General features: G+C 37.7%; 1 pseudogene; it reads left to right on the top strand.

Moving 5' to 3' along the window:
- The first annotated feature begins 17158 nt into the window (after positions 1–17158).
- LOC134380935 (tigger transposable element-derived protein 1-like) lies at positions 17159–18903 on the top strand (annotated as a pseudogene).
- The last annotated feature ends 276 nt before the right edge of the window (positions 18904–19179 follow it).

Below are 19179 nucleotides of genomic sequence, written 5' to 3'. Positions count from 1 at the left end.
TAGGGATTAAAGTATTTTTCATAAAAACTGTTAATAAAACACAATATGGCATTACATATATCAGGTGTCACTGTTAATTTCTCTCACAGAAAGATAAACATCTGATGAGAACAAAGAATACTTTGGGAACTCTCAGTGTTGTGCCTCACTTAATAACAGGTTGGTTTTATTTCCCAAATTACTTTCTTTTGCTGTTCTGCTACTACATTATTCAGACCATTAAGGGAAGATGGTGCATCCTACAAACAGAATTATTTATGGCCTATTCTGTAATGCAAGTGGGATCTCTGTTCCCTGATTGCAGCATTATAACCTCCCATTAAAGCAGGTACTATAAATCATCCTGTACATAGTTGGTTAAGTTGGGTATTCAGGTAATCTGTGAACAGCCACATGCTTTATAACAGGATTACACCACTCTGTCCTTGGCATGATGGGGAGAGTTCTCAGAATACGTGGTGCTACACTGTCATTAGACAGATGTAATGATCAATACAAGATCTAGGTCTATTCCATGGATCAGCTTCTAAAAGAGCACAGTGAGGAAGACACACGTCGAACAAAATAGCAGACTGAGCTGCACAGACAGTACCAATAAAATTAATAATAAAATAATAAAATCTTATACTTGTATAACACCTTTTTGGTAAAAATAAATAACAGAACCTAGAGCCTTCTCATGTATGATTTTATTTGATCTTCACAACAACTTCCCGGGGTAGGTAGGCAAATTATGCTTATTGCCATTTTTACAGATATTTGGAGCAGTTAAGTGATTTTCCCAAGCTCACAGAAATTTTCTGGTTCCTACTCTAGTTCTCATTCTAATACTTCTGACTATGCAAAAGGCAGACAAAAAACATTGCACTAATGATATTTCTTTATTAAATTGTCATATCTTACCTATTCAAATGGAGTCTGAGACTAGGTAAAGGTAATGTGAAGTGAAAGAAAAAAAACCCTAAAATAGTGTTCTTCAAAAATAGTGTGCTTAAAATTGTAACATATCATGTTTATGCATTTGGTTTTGAAATAGCCATGGAAGGTCAGAGTGTGGCATCCTTTTGATATTTTTTTAATTAAAATAACTTAAACAATTATTACTGTAACCTTTTTATAAAATATGTTGAAATGAAAAGTATCAAGTGTCTATTTTTAACTATTTCCCAACAATCTAGATGACTACTGCCACATTGATGTACATTCCTCTACATGTCATACATTCATGCTGTTTTCCATGCTATTCGTGCCAAATAAATAATAAATGCATGCATGTACGCCTGAATGTGTGTTAAGAATTTATAATCTGCCAGATAATTTTCTAAGTTATTTCATAAAAATAATATCTCTGATGGCTTGAAGAGACTTTTGCCTTTCGACAGAGAAAGACTTTTTCACTTAGGGACTTGTACATTTGGGCAAATAGTAGCTTGAAAATGTTAAATAGAAGAAAACTCAATGAATGAGGATGGTATGAGGGGACTTCAAAAAGTTTGTGGGAAAATGGAATTAAAGGATGAAAATAAAAATAAATATAAACTGCATTACTCAAGATGAGCTCCATCAAGGTGAAGACACTTTTGTAGGTGATGATACCAGCCATTTAGTCCTTCCCCAAAGAACTGAGGATCCTGGAAATTTAACGATGTCAATGCAGTCTTTTTTACATTAGTAACTGAAAAAAAAGGGGGGTGGGTGCCCTTTAAAGATTTTTTAGGATTAGGAAACAAAAACAAGTCAGAAACATCCGAATCAGAACTGTAAGGTGGATGCCTAATGATTTCCCATTGAAACTCCCACGAAATTTCCCTTGTTGGATAAGAAAAATGAGCAGGGGCATAGTTGTGGTAAAGAAGAGCTCTCCAGGGTTTTTCTGCTAAAATCTTGGCTACCTTTTCCAAAACACTCTCATAATAAGCAGATATATTGTTCTTTGGCCCTCCAGAAAGTCAACAAGAAAAATCCCTTGAGCATTCAAAAAAATGGTTGCCTTGACCTTTGCTCTTGACCGGTCCACTTTTGCACTGACTGGACCACTCCCACCTCTTGACAGCCATGGCTTTAGTTGAGATTTGTCTTCAGGATAGCACTGGTAAAGCCATGTTTCATCTCCTGTTACAGTTCTTCGATGGAATGCTTCAGGATCCTGATCCCACTAGTTTAAAATTTCCATTGAAAGCTCTGCTCTTGTCTGCAGCTGATCTGGGCACAACAGTCCTGGCACCCATCGAGTGGAAAGTTTGCTCAACTGTAATTTTCCATTCAAAATTGTGTATGCTGAACCAGTTAAGATGTCTGTGGTGTTGGCTATTTTTTCTGCTGTTAACCAGAGGTCCTCTTCAATTAGGGCATGAACAAGATTAATTTTTCCCTGCAAATTAATGTGGATGGTCTGCTGCTGCGGGACTCATATTCAACATCGTCTCATCCCTCCTTAAAACGAGTTATCCATTTGTAAAATGATGATTTTACAGAGGGGGGCACTGTCCCCATAATTTTTTCATAAAGCATCAGTGATTTCACCATTCTTCCACACGAGCTTTGCCATAAATTAGACGTTTGATCTTGCTTCAATTTTAGCAGAATTTATGTTGCTCTGATAAGGCCCCTTTTCAAATGGATGTCTCATCCTTCTTAGTGTCTCAAACTAGATCCTGTCCAGACATGGTATAACAAGTTAGTATGTGCTTATTTTGGTGTAAAAAAATTTTGAGATCCTTGCATAGTTTTTTTTAGATAATACCCGTTTTCCATTAAGCTTTTGAAGATCGCTCATACAATTCTTAACTCTGGGACTCCCAAAATTAGCCTTGGGGGGTGGAAGGATGGTAGGTTTTTCATCTGATTCTGCTACTTCCAACACCAGGCACAGGACAGGTGATGGATAATTGTTTGCTGAATGGTTGGTTAGATGGATGGATAAACAGATAAAGGTAGCACACTCCAGATGTAAGCTTCCTACAGAAATCACATTTTAAATTTCTCTTGTACTTTTGAGCCTCAGAATAGGCCCTGCAGGCCAGCCTTGGGTAAAATCATCAAAAATTAACATTCTTTTTCACTCTACTTTTTATTCACTTTCCTCTTTGATCCATTCAAAAGCACTAAGAAACAAGGTAACACATATTAATTACAGTGCAATTTTATACAACATTCTTATGACATTAGTAGGACAGACATTATAATCAACCTCCCTTCAAAGATTAGGAAAAACAACTGCAGCTGGGATTGTGGTCCAAGTCATCTGAACACACATCCTGAATCTTTCCTATCAGATGCTTCTCTGCTATCTCATAATCCTGGAATCCAGCTTTCAACTCTCCAGCAATTAATCCTGTAGTGGTTAAATAATAACTTAAATTAGGTGTTGAAATTTAATGCTTCTCAGAGGCATTTTAAAGTCTGGAAAAAATGGTAATGTTAAAAAAAAAAACTTCAGAATCTAAAGGAGTAAAATTATAAAGGTCAAAGGACAAATTGGAGGGGTTGACATGTTTGGCCAGGGAACCCCACCCTCTGCCCACTTAAGTCACATTCTGAAAAGTGCTTTGTTGATTCTTTGATGTGCTCATGCCTGAAGAAGGGAAAGGAAACAAAAACAAGATTTTATAATATGCTAATTTCACATGCAGTTTCTAATCCTGACCCTACAGAAATGTTTTCCATAATGTTCTCAATAACTCACTTAATTGAAGAAGAGCTTAATACAACAAAATTACATTTCTTCAATTAATTTGTTTGCTCATTTGTAAGTCTATTCTAATTTGAATTCAATTTTTGCCTGGAAAACATGAACTATTCCAAATTTCAGCATTTTCTGTGTCTTTTAAGTATTGCCCATAAAGGCCACTAGGAAAAAGTTTGGGCTTATTTTTGTTTATCTTTTTGTTTCTTGTCTACCAGCGTTTCATTCCATTTTTCTTTACCACACTCAAGGCTATCATGACTTCAGACTTGAATGTGGATTGTGAAGTCCTCAGGCAGCACCAGGTGTTGTGCTAGTTAATAAATAATAGTGTAGAAACTGTCTGCACTAAAAAAGAAGTGAGAAATTGGAAAGTACTTGAAAGTGTATTTTAACCAATAATAAAAGAAATGCTTACAGAGAATTTCTTAGGTTTGCACTCATCTCTTTAATTGACTCTGTGATGGGTAACATAACTAGGTGATTGGCAAAAATGGCATCATAAATTGGTTGAAAAGACCAACCACCTTAGTGACTCTTCATGTGTATAGTATCTCTCCCCAGAATCTCAGTTTCACAATTGCACATGTGACCTGAAACAAGTAGAGCAACTTAAGTGTCTCCTATGGCTGTGCATTTCATCCTTGTGAGTATGAACTAAATCCCAAAGCTCAATCTGAAACACACACACACAGCAAAGTATTAATGAGTTAAGATTTTCTTAAATTTTATCTGTAACAAAATTAATTTCTCTTTTTATTTCTCTTTCCTCTATAAGCATGATGGTTAATTTTAAGTGTCAGCTTGACTAGATTAAGAATTACCTAGAAACCTGGTAAAGCACTATTTTGGGATATGTCTGTGAAGATGTTTCCAGAGGAGATTAGCATGTGAGTTTGAGTGGATTCCTGGGAGAGATCCATCCTCACTGTTGGTGGGTACCATCCAATTGTTTTGTTCTCTGAAGAGAACAAAACAGAGAAAAGTTGAATGTGTCTATTCATCTACTGGGGCTGGAATGCACTTTTCCTCTCCTGTCCTTGCACAACACAATTCCAGGCTCCCCAGCTTTTGGACTCCAGGATTTATACCAGCAGCCTCCAGCCACTTCTGCCCCCAGGTGCCTTTGGCCTCAGACTGAGAGTTACACCATTGGCTTCCATGGTTCTGAGGCCTTTGGACTTGGACCAAGCCACACTACCCACATCCCAAGGTCTCCAGCTTGCAGACTGCCTGTTGTGGGACTTCTCAGCTTCCATTATTGACTGAGTAAATTCCCCTAATAAATTCTCTCTCGTATACCTATGTATCTATATATATCCTATTGGTTCCGTCTTTCTGGAGAACCCTGACTAATACAACAAGGGTCCACAGACATAATTCAGTGACTTATGAATTTGGACAGGAAAAAATGCATTATTATTTTAATAATCTCTAACAAATTTAGCATTTCCTTTAACTATGAATGTAGGCAATAAATCTGTGTGTTTTTCACCAATAAAAGTTATAATTATTTTAATATTTTATTAACCTTTTGCAGCTATCTTAAAATATTGTTTGCTTTCTTTTCTTCCTCAAAACCACAGAAGTTATTAGACCTATCACTAGATCTCGTTATTTGATGTGCTTATAAAAAAGTGCACATATTACTATATTACAAATGTGTTTTTTAGTATTTTAATATAATTGGTTTTCTTCGTAATCCTATATATTTCACTTTATGAATTTAAATATATTTTTCTGATTAAGAATCTATCTCATATTGCCAAAGGGTTCATGAAACAAAATAAGTTAATAACTCTTGCTCTACATGCTTAGATACTATAGGTCAAACAGAAGACCACAGGTCCAAAACATACATTTACAGAAATATAATAACTTGAACAAAATATCCTGTATGCTGTGTGAGATATAATTGATTTAAAATAGATGGAGAGCCGGCCAGTTAGCTCAGATGGTTAGAGGGTGGTGTTGCTAACACCGAGGTCCAGGGTTTGATCCCAGTACTAGCCAGCCACCAAAAAATAAAAAAGTAAAATAAATGGAAAGGAGATGTAATATACATGTATGTAAACTGTAAAAGGATTAAATAACAACATTTATTACCCCTTGCAATTTTTTTTTTCACCAAGCCTCATAGTTTCTTGCATTCTACTCCAGTGGAAAGAATTTTTTATCTTCATTCAGCATATAAACTGAATTATAAACTACAGTAATGGGCTACATAACAATGTCTCAGTCAACAGCAGACTGCATATACTACGGTGGTCCCATAAGATTATAATAACCTATTTTTACTATACCTTTTCTATGTTTAGATATGTTTAGATACACAAATATTTACCATTGTGTTACAATTATCTACAGAAATCAGTACAGTAACATGCTGTACAGGTTTGTAGCTTAGCAGCAATAGGCTATACCACATAGCTTAGGTGTGTAGTAGGGTATACCATCTAGGTTTGTGTAAACACACTCTATGATGCTTGCGTAATGACAAATTTCTCAGAAGGATTCTCATTGTTAAGCAATGCATGACTGTACAATTTTTAATTGTCAATCATACCACAGCAAAGTTGGGGGAAAAAGAAATAATTAGACACACAGATGAGCTTCCATAGTCTGACTTGCCCTGCTCTCAACCTTAGCAGAAGACCAGACATTTACACTTTAGGGAGAAGGAACAGATGCTGTGACATGAAACTACAAGCATAACCAAGGGCAAGAATAAGTCTTTGAAACTGGAAACAGGGTTTCTCAGTGAAAGCTTGCTGAACACCCAGAATACTGGCAATCATGTTTATATTCCAAGACAGGAAATTAGAGGAATCCTTCCTGAAAAAACTGACCAGCTGAAGATAAAACATGAAGTACTCCCCTCAAAAAGAAAGAAAAGAAAAGAAAAGTCAAATTTTCGCTTAATTGGCCTAAGTGGAATCCCACTAGTCAGCAAGCCCATCTCCTCACACAGAACTTCAAATCATTAATTAGCCTTGCTCTAAAATATGTAAATATAGGATCATCAGATATTTGAGCGAAAATCTGTACTATAAACAACTATACACAAAACACTTTATACTTACTTCATGTCTATACACAAAAATCCAACTAATGAGATTAAATAGTTAAGAGAAAATATTAAGCCACGAAACGAGAACAAATTTCTATAAAAAGGAACACTTAACTCATAAGAAAGAACCCATGGAAATTTCAGAAAGATGAAGGGAAAAGAAAATTTTAAAAACTCCATAGAAGATTTGGAGGATAAAGATGATGATAATCTCCTAAAGAGCTGCATTTAAAAGATAAGAAAAGGTAGGAAGTAGATTGAAAAAAGAACTAGAGAGTCAATCCACGAGGTCCAAGCTCCAATTACCAAGCATTCCAGAATGAGAGAACAGAGAAAGAACAGAGGAAGACAATCTCAAAGAAATAATGAAAGAAATTTTCCAAAAGTCAGATGGAAAGGACTTATCCTGAAAAATGGATGAAAAAAAAGATCCATAGTCAGGCACATCACTAATGAAATTTTAGAACACGGTGGTTAAAGAGAATATTTTCCAAACCATCAAAGAGGAAACCAAGGATGGAGAAGCCATGAGACCCAGGTAACAGAGGAACTGCACACAGGAGAGAGATGATAGAGCATTCATGATGTGTGAAGGAAAGTTTCGGGACAACAATTGTGCAGATGACAACAGATGCATGTTGGAAGAAGAAAAAAGGGGACTTTATTGAGACTCCCCCCCCCAAAAAAAGAAGCTACAGAGCAGCTGGTGTGTTTGCCATATTTGGAAGAGTATAAAAGTTCTGTCAAAGAAAATTTATGGCTGAACTAGTAATAGATGCATGGAAAACTAAGCAGAAGAAAAAAGACAGCTATTAATCTCAGGGAAGGAAAATAGAGAAATAAAAAGTAATCACATTATAGCATATGGTTCAGCTGTTACAAGACGTAAATATACATTAAAATGTAAATATTGAACAATGATCTAACCAAAATTATGACATGACCACAGGAGGAAGAGGAAGGAGTGAAAGGGGCAAGACAGCAGTAAATTTTCATCTTCCTCTGCAGGAAGTCAGTATGTAATTTCTAAATTCGAAAAATAATAAGTAGCAGCATAGGAGAATTTTTTATAAGTACGATATATTGTAAGTAGGTAGTGGAATAAAGCTGGGTAGCCACTTATGGAAAAAATCTTCTTTAAACAAGAATAAAGAATGGCTTTGTGGAGGAGGTGTCATTGTCCAATTTCTTTTGGTTTCAAAAAACAATCTCACCCGACTTGCATGAGGAAAAAAAAGGGGCTTTTACTCTAAGGATACAAGGATTGTTCCTGGAGCTTAAGTGTGGAAAGTACAGCTGAGCCTAATGAGGAAATGGAACCAGGAATCTGGTGCCAAATGGAACAGAGGTTACTATATCTAAGCCTTCAGAGTCATAGTGTTTACAGTCTTTCCTTTTCTCTGTGCACCTACCTCTACTTCTATTCATGGAATGGCTTTCCCACTTCTTCATACACAGGGGCCAAGCATGATTGCTGCAGAATAAGATCCTCAGCCACAAAGCCTACATCATCTAGGTCAAAGGGGAACAAGAGACTCATTCAGACTTCTGAATCCCAGTTCCAAATTAACAGAAGAGAGGACCTGAGTGTCTCAAGTTCAATCAGGTGTCAACTTGGGGTAAATTAGCACTGGTAAAGGTAGAGGGGTTGTGTGTAACCAACAAAGCAGCAGAAGCCACTACTGTGAGCAGAGTGAAAGGTGGTTCTCAAAGAAGGAGGGACATAGGCTAGGCAGAAACCCTAATAGGTATCTATCATATATTTTCAGGATAGATATGATTTGGGCAAAAGAGATAAGAGAAAAAGCTTTCAGGCAGAGGAGAAAATTGAAGCAAAGTAAGCAAGTATGGGTGGTGTCGGGATACCAATACATAATTACATTTAGCTAGCAGAGGGTCAGTGGGAAGGTGCAATGTAAAATAAGGTTGGAAACAGATTCGATAATTTTCACACCTAATTCTACCCTTCCTGTTTGCCCCCCCCGATTGAAGCAGCCAGGGTTCTGTTTGTCCTTTTCTGATGGTTGCTGTGTTTTGTACTGGTAGGCTGCTTAGAGGATTTGTAAACCAACCTGTTAAGACCTGTCTGCAAAAGCTTATGGAGGTAAAGTACTAAAAGTTTTATAAGAGTATCCAATCTGTCTTCTACTTAAGACTGTACAAAGGAACATTTAATATCCTAAATCCTCAGTTAAACTGGTTTCATAATTATTTCTCCTAGTGGAGTTCAACCCAAATTTACACTCAAGAAATACAGAAAATACTTGTGAGAAAAAAAGTGATTTTTCAAGTGTCCGGTATAATATCAAATCCTGAATGCCATTGCTTGACAGAAGAAATGGTTTCATAACAGTGTAGAAAAATTTCCTGGAAAAATATCAGGGCAAAAAAATATATCAAGACTCTTTGACAGAACTAATAAAATTGACAAATGTCTCTGAAGATATATTTTGAAAAGGTGTGAAGGCACTCGTAAACAATATTAAGAACAACAACAAAAAAGATGCTTCAAAGATTAAAAAGATACTAGGTTATTATGAACAATTTTGTGTGAAACATGTGAAAACTCATATGAAATGAATAAATCTATAGAAAAAATATGACTTACCAAAATCTAGTTAGGAGAAATAAGAAATATAAACACTCATATGACCATAAAAGAAATTGAATCAGACATTAAAATTTTTCTCATGGAAAAACCGGGTCCAATCAGTGTTACCAGCAATTTCCATCAACTTATTAGGGTAGAAATATGTCTTTAAATATTCAAGGAAAAATAATTCTAATAGCACACAAATCTCAGAATATAGAAAAGTAGGAATATTCCCAGCTCATTTTATTAGACTAGTATAACTTTGGTACAAAACCCAACAAAAGGTGAGATCAAAATCACAAATTGCAGATCAATTTTGCTTATGAATATAGATACAAAAATCCTAAGCAGAATATTAAAATAATCCAGAAGTACGTGTGTGTGTGTGTGTGTGTGTGTGCGCTTTAAAATAATATGTCATTTGGTTGATCGCAGGACAGCAAGTGTCATTTAACATAAGAAATCCATTAATGTATATTAACATATTAATAGATGAAAGGAGAAAATCATATAATCATAGATGTAAAAAAAAAGCATTTGGTAATATTCTGCATCCCTTTCTAAATTAAAAGAAAGTAAACTAGAAATAAAAGAGGACTTTCTTAAGCTGACAAAGATTACCTACAAAAAACCTACAGCTAATTTTATATTTAATGGTAAAATATTGAAAGCATTTCCTTTGAGATGAGGAATAAGACAAGGGCATCTGGAGCATCACTTGTATAACATTCTAGTGGAGGTCTTTGCCAATAATCAGTCAAGAAAAAGTAATAAGGAATATGAGGATTGGTAAGAAAGAAAAAAATTGACTCTATCTGTGCATTAAAATCCAAAAGAAGCTACAAATAAGGGCTGGCTGGTTAGCTCAGTTGGTTAGACCACATTGTTATTACACCAAGGTCAAGGGTTTGGATCCCCTTACTGGCCAGCCATCAAAAATAAAAAATAAAATAAATTTCAATAAACAAAAAATTTTATTTTAAAAAGATATTTATAATAACATCAGAATTATAAAATATCTAGGAATGAATATTAAAAAATTGTCCCAAGACTTTATAAAGAAAAGTATAAATCTTTCTTGAAAGACAAAGAAAACCTAAATAAACACAGATATAATTGTTATATGCATGGATAAGAAGACTTGGTACCATAAAAGCACCAATTCTTCCAAAATTGATTGATAATTTCAATGTTTTTCCCGTCAAAATCCCATCAGCAACTTTATGGTACTTGACAAGTTGATTTTAAATTTTATGTGGAATAGCAAATGGTCAAAATGAAGAAATAAGAGGGGTACTTCCTTTATCACATAGTTAGCCTTATTACAAAGCTGTAATAATTAAGATGGAGTGGAGTCCTGTCAGAACAGTCAAATGAAACAGATCCACTCACATTTGGATCTTTGGTATATGATAAAAGGTGTACAGAATATCATTGGAGGAAAAAAATGTACTTTTCTGTGAATACTTGGGTATTCACAGGTGAAAAAATAAAATTATATCCCTATCACACACTATATTTAAAAACCGGTTCCATTAAATTAATGGAACTAACTAGATAAGAAGGGCAAAGCTAACAACATAGAATATCTTTATGGCCTCCATACAGAAAAGGACTTCCTAAAATCCACACAAAAACCATAAAGGTAAAGACAGATCCTACCATTTCATTCAAAAGTTATAAAAAAAAAATAAAAGAAAATACACAAACTGGGAAAGGAGATTTTTAATACATAAAACTTTCAAAAGATTAATATCTGATATATGCACAAAAACAGAAACAAAAACTCCCAAAGATCAATTAAAAAGAAAGAAAAACAATCCAATAAAAAAGGGCAAAATCATGAACAAGAACTTTACAGATGAATAATCATAAGTAAGTGTAAACATATGAAAACATGCTCAGCTTTATTAAAAATTATGAAATATAAATTCAGACTTTCAGATAATATCACACCCACAGACTTGGTAACAATTAAAGTCTAGTAATTACCTGCAGTAAGGATGTGGGAAAAGGATGGATTTTATAATGCTAATAGGAGTATCAATAATCGCTACAAGCACTTTAAAACACATTTTGTCATTTTCTTTTTTTAATTTTATTTTATTACTTTTTTTTTTTTACATTCTATGTTGTTGTTGCAGAGCAGTTGGGAGAGAGAGGAAGAGAGGAAAGGGGAAGGAAATGTGATGGAAGAAGGAAGAAGGAGGAGGGATGGGTTTGAGGCCTGTGGCACCCCCTCATCCCCAAAGGGGAGACTGGGGGGCTTCCAGGGCTGACTTGCTGATTGCCAGGTTGGGTGCAGATGTCAGGGGGTTGTGGCAAAAGTCCTCGCCTCCCACCGCCCTGTGTACACTCCCATATCCCAGAAATTCCACTGCTGGAAATACATGCTCATATACACCAAGAAAAATACCTAAGAATGTACATAGTATCACTGTTTTTTATCTCACCAAATTCTAAACAATCCAAATCCTCATCGACCATAGAATAGATAAATAAGTTGTATTTTACTACAATGGATTTACCATGTACTATTGAAATTTAATGAATTTCAGCTACACAAAGCAACGTGAATTTTAAAAAGCAATTTGATAAAAAATACAGAAGGCATAGTTCCATTTATATAAAGTCAATATATTGTTTAGAAATTTAACATAAAGGTAGTGCTATTATGAAAAGAAATAAAATTATAAACACAAAATGCTGAATTACAGTTACTTGAGAAAGAAAATAGGATTGGATGAGACAGAACACCCAGAGACTTCAAAGTTATTGGTAATAATGTTCTTTATGTTCTAAATGTTTTATACTTACTGAATATTTCATTTTAAAAGTTCTTAAAGATTGTTTAAGCACATCGAACACAATAACAACTTGTCAACACTCCACAGTAACACTGTACTGGGGAGTCCGTGCCCAGGTCCGATGGTTTAACCAGCTAAGGCTGGTGGCAGCAAAATCCCAAATGTGGAGATGGATGCATTGGACCACTGTAGCCTGTCACACCCAGTCACGTCATCTAATTTCTCTTGCTGCAAATCTTTTGCCAACCTACCTCCCACTTATAAATTTAACATCCTACGTCGATTAACCCACTGGGACAGAGGGTACCAATCAGCACACATGAGTCACCAAGAACTTGATAGCTGTATTCCTCACTGTGATTTAAAGCTGGCATTCTGGCCGATATTTTAAGTTCTGTAAAGCATCCTCAGGGACACTCTTTGCCTGCTGAAAAGAGGATGGAAAGATGAATCATTCCAAGGACAGGTGGAGAGAGAAACTGCAGAGCCACAGAGGAAAGAAGGTGTCATCCAAAGCCATAATTCAACATTCAGATGCAGTAACAAAGGACCTCATTATAGAGGCACTTAAACTGGTTGCAGGCTGAAATCTAAGTGTTTACGAAGCAATATACAATTTATAAAGTACATAAGAAGTGCCATAGTGGAAGACAGCATTGTATAGTGGAAAGAGCAAGGTTTTCAGAGTCAATGTTGACTCAAATATTGGCTCCCTCACCCACAAGGTCCCTAAGTTTCAGTACATTTACCTGTAAATGAAGATAACCACATGGTGACGATTAAAGATAATATACTTCAGCTGTTCTCAAGGGAAGGCCATTTGTTGAAATGGAAGAGCTTATGTTTTGATGCAAGACCATAGTCTGATTCTGGTTCCTCCATCTTCTGGTTATGTCATTTATCCAAGTCTCATTTTTCTCATTTATAAAATAGGGTACTGAGAGTGACTTTGAAGATGTCATGAGGCTTAGAGACAATGAACCCAATTTTGACACTTAGGAAGTGCTCAACAAAGGTGAGATAATACTGTTACTGGATGTTGACTAGCTATTTAAAAATCAAGATCAGAGATGGCCAGAACATGGAACCAGAGAGAGTTTGGGGACAAGGAGAAGGTGTAGTCACAGTGATAGGCCACAGGCATGAACCGGAGCCCAGTCAACAGCTGGATAGGGCTGGCTACAGTAAAGTAGGGAGGAAGCACCAAGCAGCAAGGAAATCGGCCTTGGATTGGTGTGGTCATGGGCAGCAGCAATGCAGACACAAGGACTTCTACCCAAGGACAGATTCCCAATCCCTGGAAAGGAGGGTAGGATAAAGCCATACTGCCAGTCAGTCCCAGAGAAACTTGAGTAGCAGATGGGTAATCAAAGTAAGGATTCTGACCCAGATGTAGCTGAGAAGCAGATGACACAGGGACTTAGATGCTAGAGCTGTGGCCTAGGTCAAAGTATTAATCACATCTTTAAAATAAGAGGCCACAAGATCACAGGAAGGCTGGCCAGATGCAGAGCAGACTTTGGCTCCTTAAATGATCTAACGAGGCTGAAGTAACCATTCTCTCCTCTGAGAAAGGAACGTTCGGTAGCTCTGAGCTGACCTGGCATGCAAGCTCTGGGGTACTCATGCTGGCAAGGGGATGGAGCATCGCTTAACCTACACAGAGCAGAGGGGAAAGGTCTGTGAGACAACATGCTGGAGAGAAGCCATGTGCCATCCAGACCAAGGCTGGGCACAGTCCTAAGCATTAGGATATAAAGCAGGTTTGGAACCCGGGGAACACCTGTGCTAGCAAAGGTATCTACAGGTGGCATTTTACAGGATGCATGGGGGCTTGAGAAATAACACGTGGTTGGGAACAATCAAAGTCACAGAATTTGCTGGGCACCACTGTGTGGGTGTCTACAAGTTTCACTTGCACCAGTGAAGAGCCAAGCAGATCATCTTCAGGACAATAGAGAGTGGCCATAAGGGCCCATAGTGGAATTGATGTCCAAAGCATGCCCCAGTCCCAAACCCACTCCCCTTACCCCGAGCCTGTTCTCTCCTAGTTCTTAGGAATAACAGAGCAAAATGCTCTTCACAAAGACACTGCCCCTGAGTTCCTGGTGATGCTGGATGCAAGTTTAGTGCATGAAGAATAAAAATAAATTTGCTTAAAGAACTCTGAATACACAGTTTGTCAGCATTTCAAAGTACTATAAAGAGTCCCGTCGGTGTGGCTGACCAGGAAAATCACCTCAAAAGGAATACAATTGCTTTTCTTGAATGGCAAACTAATCCAGTTTCAGAATAACTCTTTCAAGACAGTTTCTACTCCTAGTTTACCTCTCACCAAAGACCTTAGAAATGTTCTAATACAGTAAATATTTGCTTGCAGCTGCTCAGGATGTACTCTGTAGCTTTAATTGATTTCAGCACATGCATGTTTTTGGATGCAGTTTGTCACTTGGCTTAGACAAATTGTGCTTAGGTTTTACATTTTGTAGGATGGGTAGTTCTTTCCTCTTTCACTCATAATGTCTTTTGTTAATCACCAGCATTGCTATAAACATCACCTGGTTGCTTTCAAGCATTAACAAAGGACTGCTTTTGTCCAAATGTCCTCCACCAACTCGTGAAGAAATAAGTCGCCTCAAATTCTACCTCCCACACCAGGGGGTTTATTCCATCTTAAGTTAGAGTGAGAGGGAAACTCTTGGGGAAATAAATGAACTTTCTGATGCCAATGTGAGAGGTTTCATGTCTTAGTTTATAACTCAAGACTTTCAATTAATTATACTGTTCTGTGGCTCTTCTATTTTCCTCCTTTTACCTGGTTAAATATTCGGTTCTATTTATCTCAGTGCACATGGCATCTCTAAGCCATATGATTCATCAGTAAAGCCATCATAATTAAAATTTCTAGTGTTTGGTTCTGTCCTTTAACTCTGGGGAAAAATCTTCATTATGCCTTTCCTCTGTTCTGGCTGGGAGATGAATTTAAATATTCTTCTATTAAAAAATCTCTCTTCATCAGCCTCAGCCATGCAAAATCCTGACATTTGTCTGGAATCCTACTTAGGTTTCAAAGTTAAACTAGCTCTAAACCTACTTTGGAAAATTGAACTTTTGTTTATAGATGAAGAAAATAAAATGGACTTTTTAAAAAGTAAACACACTGGAGCTGTGTTCTGAATGAGTGGAAGAATTTATCACTTTTATTTGGAAAGGTTTGTTTCTGGGTCTTATTGTTATTCTGTTAAAGAACAGCCTCTGGACTAGTCTGGGAGAAAGAGATGGAAAAACAGCAGGAGCTATATTGTGCTGCTTAATAAAGTGACAGAGATTCTCAACTTGTCCCCTGGCAAAAAGAGGGGAAGGAAGTATAAGGGGCCCCAGGAAATGTGAGAAAGTGAGAAGATGCAGACCCCAGCATCCCAGGGTATTTGAGGCTGGAGAGAATGATAGCCCCTAACAGATACCCCTGCACAGGGGCTGACTAAGTTCTTCTTAACTGCCATTCAGTTAGCTCCTTCAGCTGTGCTGTGATCCCTCTATTATTCCCAAATCTTTAGTAAAATCCTGTGACTGTAGCTTTGTGGTAGAGCTACCTTGGGGAATGGAGGAGAGGGGAGGTTATGCATGCTTGGGGCAAGGATGAGGAAAGGAGAGAGCAGCTAGCAGGAGGGTGACAAAACATGCCTGGGCGACTGAGGCAGGAGGAGGAGCTCTAAGGGACAGATGACAAACAGCAACCAGGAGAATGCACACCTCTCTCATCCCAGGCACCTCCCAAGTGTGAGAGAAGAGGCTCACCTTCCCAAAGCTTCCTGGCATGGGGACGTAACTGCGATAACATGGGCACCCAGAACACTGGAATACTCAGAGATCCAGAGTTTATGCATAATGTACAAATCTTTCTTTTTTTAAATGTCAGTATTATTTCACCTTCTAAAAATATGTGGAAAATGCTCATTGCTATGCTCCTAAGAGTGGGTTATTCTCTTCAATCCAAAGCAAACCAATCCATAGATATTGATTATTCTCTGCATATCCAACTCGTGACAGATTTTTTTTTTCAGACACTGGCAAGAGAAACTTGTTCTATCTTACATCTTAAAGTGATATCTAAACATTCGCATGAGAGAGACCATTTAGAGCTAAATTATGTTGGCTTCTGGCTACTCCATTAGCCCAGTCCTCCTTAACCTCATATCAAAAAGGAAGGAAGGAGACCGAGTTATGACCCTCTATACCCAGTTGACCTGAAATGTGTATGAACTTCAGAAGCGCCACAGCCTGCCTCCCCGATGCTGGGCTCTTCGCTGCTGAGTATGCGTGTGGGAGCTGGTGGACGAGTGTCCCCCACTTCCATCCCTGGGTGCTCCAGCCTGAGGAACAGTCCACAATGCTTAGCAGAGAGTCTCCGTGGCCCAGAGCAGTGGCCAGCCCAAGACCGTCCCCCACACCGGCCTTCCTCCTCTCCCTGCTTCCCTCCCTCTGCTCCCATTTTTAGGTCTAGCTTTCCCAAGCAAACTCCCGGTGCACAAGTCCTCACTTACTGAGGGGAAAAACAGGCTAAGCAAACCACACTTCGGTGAAACGCAGCCAGCGTTACACAGGCTCGTTGTATTGCACATCACGTTACTGTGCTTCACAGACACTGTGTTTTTTTACAAATTGAAGTTTTGCAGCAACCTGCAAGTCTTCCGGAGCCATTTTTCCAACAGCATGTGCTCACTTCGTGTCTCTTGTCACATTTTGGTAATTTTCATGGTGTTTCAAACTTTTTTTATTATTACTATATCTGTTATGGTGATCTGTGATCAGTGATCCTTGATGTTGCTGTTGTGTTTTGGGGCTCCACGAAGCACACCCATATGACATTGAACTTAATCAACAAATGTTAGATGTGTTCTGACTGCTCCACTGACCAGCTGTTCTTCCATCTCTCTCCCTCTCCCCAGGCCTCCCTATTCCCTGAGACACAACAATATTGAAATTAGGCCAACTAATAACCCTGCATCGGCTCTCAGTGTTCAAGTGAAAGGAAGTGTCGCACGTTTCTCACTTTAAGTCAAGAGCTAGAAATGATTAAGCTTAGTGAGGAAGGCATGTTGAGAGCTGAGACAGGTGGAAAGCGAGGCCTTTTATGCCAAACAGCCAAGTTGTGAATGCAAAGGAAAAGTTTTTGAAGAAAAAAGTGCTACTCCAGTGAACAAAAAAGTGATAAAGTGAAACAGCCTCATTGCTGATACAAAGAAAGTTTTTGGGGGTCTGGATAGAAGATGAAACCAGCCACAACATTCCCTTAAGCCAAACCCTAATCCAGGGCAAGACTCTCTTCAATTCTATGAAGGCCAAGAAGGCTGAGGAAGCTGCAGAAGAAAAGTTTGAAGCTAGCAGAGGTTGGTTCATGAGGTTTACGGAAAGAAGCCGTCTCCATAGCGTTCAAGTGCAAGGTGAAGCAGCAAGTGCTGATGTAGAAGCTGCGGCACATGACCCAGAAGATGTAGCTAAGATCATTGATGAGGGTGGCCACACTAAACAACAGATCTTCAGTGTAGACAAAACAGTCTTGTATTGGAAGAAGATGCCCTCTAGGACTTTCATAGCTAGAGAAGAGAAGTCAATACTTGTTTTCAAAGCTTTAAAGGGTAGACTGACCCTCTTGTTAGAGTCTAATGCAGATGGTAACTAAAAGTTGAAACCAATGCTCATTTATCATTCTGAAAATCTTAGGGCCCTTAAGAATTATGCTAATCTACTCTGCTTGTGCTCTGTAAATGGAAAAACAAAGCCTAGATGACAGCCCATCTGCTTACAGCATAGTTTACTGAACATTTTAAGCCCACTGTTGAGACATACTACTCAGAAAAAAAATATCTTCCAAAATATTACTGCTTATGGACAATGCCCTTGGTCACCCAAGAGCTCTGGTGGAGATGTACCAGGAGATTAATGTTGTTTTCATGCCTAACACGCATTCACTCTGCAGCCCATGAATCAAGTAGTCATTTTGACTTTCAAGTCTTGTTATTTAAGACATACATTTTGTAAGGCTATAGTTGCCATAGATAATGAGTCCTCTCATGTATCTGGACAAAGTAAATTGAAAACCTGCTGGAAAGGATTCACCATTCTAGAAGCCATTTAAGAACATTCATGATTCATGGGAGGAGGTCAAAATATCAACACTAACAGGCATTTGGGATAAATTTATCCTCATGGATGACTTTGAGGGGTTCAAGACTTCAGTGGAGGAAGTAACTACAGATGTGGTAGAAATAGCAAGAGAACCAGAATAAGAAGTGGAGCCCAAAAGTATAGCTGAACTGCTGCAGTCTCATAATAAAACTTTTACAGATGAGGAGTTGCTTCTTATGAATGAGCAAAGAGAGCAGTTTCTTGAGATGGGAGCTACTTCTGGTGAAGATGCTCTGAACATTGTTAAAATGACAACAAAGGATTTAGGATATTACCTAAACTTAGTTTAAAAAGCAACTGCAGTGTTTGACAGGATTCAATCCAATTTTGAAAGAAATTCTACAGTGGGTAAAGTGCTATCAAACAGCATCGCATGCTACAGAGAAATCTTTTGTGAGAGGTAGAGTCAATCAATGTAGCAAACTTCATTGTAGTCTCATTTCAGGAAGTTGCCACAGCCACCCCAGCCTTCAGCCACCCCACGTGGACCAGTCAGCAGCCACCAACATAGAGGCAAGAACCTCCACCAGCAAAAGATTACAACTCACCAAAGGCTTAAATAATCATTAGCATTTCTTAGCAGTAAAGTATTTTTTAATTAAGGTATGTACATTTTTCAAACATAATGCTATTGCACACTTAATAGACTATAGTATAGTGTAAACATAACTTTTATATACACTGGGAAACCAAAAACTTTGTGTGACTCACTTTATTGTGATATTCACTTTATTATGATGGTCTGGAACCAAACCCACAATGTCTCCAGGGTATGCCAGAAAATAAAATAGTTTTGTTTTTATTTCGTTATGCTTATTTTATAGTCTCTCTCAAG

The sequence above is a fragment of the Cynocephalus volans genome, chromosome 6 (assembly GCF_027409185.1).
Source record: "Cynocephalus volans isolate mCynVol1 chromosome 6, mCynVol1.pri, whole genome shotgun sequence".
Taxonomy (NCBI): Eukaryota; Metazoa; Chordata; class Mammalia; order Dermoptera; family Cynocephalidae; genus Cynocephalus; species Cynocephalus volans.
The sequence above is the reverse complement of the archived record's forward strand: the minus strand, read 5'-3'. Positions and strand labels throughout refer to the sequence as shown.